The sequence below is a fragment of the Marmota flaviventris genome, chromosome 13 (genome assembly GCF_047511675.1).
Source record: "Marmota flaviventris isolate mMarFla1 chromosome 13, mMarFla1.hap1, whole genome shotgun sequence".
Lineage (NCBI taxonomy): Eukaryota > Metazoa > Chordata > Mammalia > Rodentia > Sciuridae > Marmota > Marmota flaviventris.
Window position 1 is genome coordinate 56,920,977 of NC_092510.1, and position 3,351 is coordinate 56,924,327.

Consider the following 3,351-nt stretch of genomic DNA (forward strand, 5'->3'; position numbering starts at 1 on the left):
TTTAAAAAAAATAAACCTTATTATGGACTTGTTTGAAAAACTTTGCTGTCTTCTTTACAAACATAGATGAACCAATTAAGATCCAACACTTGGCGGAGAACTCACACGTGAAAGGTCAGAGAGGATTGAAGTTACTGATGACCACTGTTGCTTTTTAATGGAAACATTGCTTTCCAAAATCTAGAGACCAAAAAGGAAAGTTATAACTTTCTCTTTCCATAGATAGATGTATAGTTCTATGAAAATTGCAAGCAGAGAGTCCTACAAAGGTAAATATACAAAAAAAAAAAAAAAAAATCAATGTGTAATCTCTTTGGCAGTGACAACCAGTTTAGCATATTAAAATGTACTTATTTTGAAAAATCAAATAATGTAAATAGTACAATAAAATATCTCTCTTTTTTAATATTTAATTTTTAGTTATAGTTAGACACAATACCTTTATTTTATTTATTTATATGTGGTGCTGAGGATCAAACCCAGGGCCTCACATGTGCCAGGCAAGCACTTTACCACTGAGCCACAACCCCAGCCCCTCCTCTTACTTTCTTTTTTAGTCTGTTTTATTAGTTTCTTTGGTATACTTAGATAGCTTCTTTGCCAGGCATGGTGGCGCATGACTATAATCCCAGTGGCTCAGGAGGCTGACAGGAGGATCTTGAGTTCAAAAGCCAACCTCAGCAATGGCAAGGTGCTAAGTAATTCAGTGAGACCTGTCTTTAAATAAAATGCAAAATAGGGCTGGGAATGTTGCTCAGTGGCCAAGTGCTCCTGAGTTGAGTCTCCAGTACTCTCCCACCCCCTGAAAAAGATAGCTTCTTTGTGTAAATATAGAATTGTTTATGTAACTATAGAATGCTAGGTAACTTAATATTTTTCTTAGCCTCGTTCCCCTTTTCAACAAAGCATCTTTGTTTTTTCATTTATATATTACATATAATAATATATAATTCATATATATGTACATACATACATATATATATATGATCTGTTCGTATCAAACTTAAGCACAATATTCCAGCCTGTGGATGTAATAATTAATTTAAATTGACTTCCATTGAAGACCATTTTTGACTACAAATTTTATGCTATTAAAAAGAATGCTGCAATACGTAACTTTGAATATAGTATCATTTTGCTTGTATAAAATTTTATCTGTAGGATAAATTCCATAAAACTGAATCCAGATAATTTAAAATTTTGAGAGATATTGCCAAATTATTCTCAATAGGTTAAGGGAATTTTTGATATCATCAGCAATTTATGAACCTTATTCATGTTTGGTCTTTTAATAGATTTATAACATAAAAAGATGTTTGGATTTGGATTTTTGGGTAAAAACTTTAATATATTTATCATAATTTTTATCATCTAACAATTATGAAGTATCCTTTTTGACTCTGTTTTTTTTTTTTTTTTTTTTGGTGGGGGGGTGAAAGTAAAGTACCAAGGATTGAACACTCAGGGGCACTTGACCATTGAGCCACATCCTCAGCCCTATTTTGTATTTTATTTAGAGACAGAGTTTCACTGAGTTGCTTAGCACCTCGCTTTTGCTGAGGCTGGCTTTGAACTGGGGATCCTCCTGTTTTAGTCTCCTGAGCCACTGGGATTACAGGTGTGAGCCACTGCACCTGGCTTGATTCATTTTGACTTTTGATTCTTTAGGCTGAATTATTCCATCTCAGCTGATTTATATGATAGTAACATGCCGCAGACTGGCTGGACACAAAATCACTGTGCTTTTATTTTCAAGCTTTCTAAATCTCTGGTGTTAATGGTATCTATGTATACAACATAAAACTAGGTTTATAGTTGTAGTTCAATCTGAACATTATTTTCTCTTTTTAGGGGAGTTGAAGTTTCATGTTTGTTAAAACAGTAGATATACTTGACCTAATTATAAGAGATAATTGTGGCTAATTTTATTTACTTCATATTTTTTTAATTATACATAGACATAATATCTCTATTTTGTTTATTCATTTTTATGTGGTGCTGAGGATCAAACCCAGTGTGAGGTGCAAGGCAAGCTCTCTGCCACTGAGCCCTAGCCCTAGCCTTTCTTGTGGCTAATTTTAATCACATCTCTTTTGACTTGAAAATAACTGCTTGAATGAATTAGCTACAGTCAGGTTTTGAAGCAGAGCAGAGTTTTTGGCCTCTATGGAGAAAAAGTGTGATGATCAAGATCTGGTTTTTACATCCCCCTACCTGGAAGTAGTTAGTAGGAGGAATTAGTTCTTACTACATTATGCTGTTACAAACATTAACATCATATTTAACTTGAAAGCAGGAGGGAGAGGACAGTCCTATCTTTGACCTTGAAGGAGTAGAGCAAGAATATTGTGCATAGCTTAATGATTATCAAATGAAGCTGTTAGATGTTTTGATTTGTGATTTTCAAGTTCACTACAAATGTTATTTAGAAAATCTTGATTTCAGGATTAGATGATGCCAGAGAAATTAGATCCAAATACTTTCTGACATTTCACTCTGTCAACAAATTACTTGCTTTGTATTTGTGCAACTCTGAATAAAGTGTATTTTGGATACAGAGAAATTTTGAAAATATAAGGTGCCTGGTTAGTGGGGAAAATGATAATTATAACAATGTTAATGATGATGATAATAACAATGGAGAAGAAATAACAAGAAAAAGATTGCCTGAGAAATGTAATTATAGTATGGCAAATTACACAACTTCATTTAGAGACCAATGACAATTATTTTATGGCATTAGGAGATATCGTTTTGAAATAGCATTTTGGATCATCATTACCCAGTGTGCTTTCACTTTTGGTTTATGGAGCAATTTGTGTCTTTGGGCTGACGTTTTTGCAATATGTAATTTATCTTTCCGAGTCACTTTTTTCTTTGTTTATTATTGTTGAGTACTTTGCTGGAATTGACTTAATATTATTTTAAATGTAAGAGTCATACAATTTTACATCTTTAGCCTTAAAATTGTAGCAACCTGCAATAATAGTTTGTGTGGTACCTTCGTCATGTTCAAGTTATATTTATTGAATGAGTTTTGGAAAAACATCTTCATGATTAAAGAGAATTATAATCCAAGTCTCCTGTCACCTTCAGCATAACATATAAGGCACAAAGAGAACTGAAATTTCAAAGAAAACAGAAATTTGTTCATTGTCTTCATGGAAATTATTCATAATAAAATATTTGTTTAAAATTCTTTCTGACTTAAGTAAGGATACAAGCAAATATTTTCTGTGGTGAATCTTAAAAAGATAAAGTATTACTACATTTATTATTTAATATGTCAGACCTATTAATAACTTAATGAAGTAGGGATTATTATGATGTTCATAATCATTTTCTGATGAG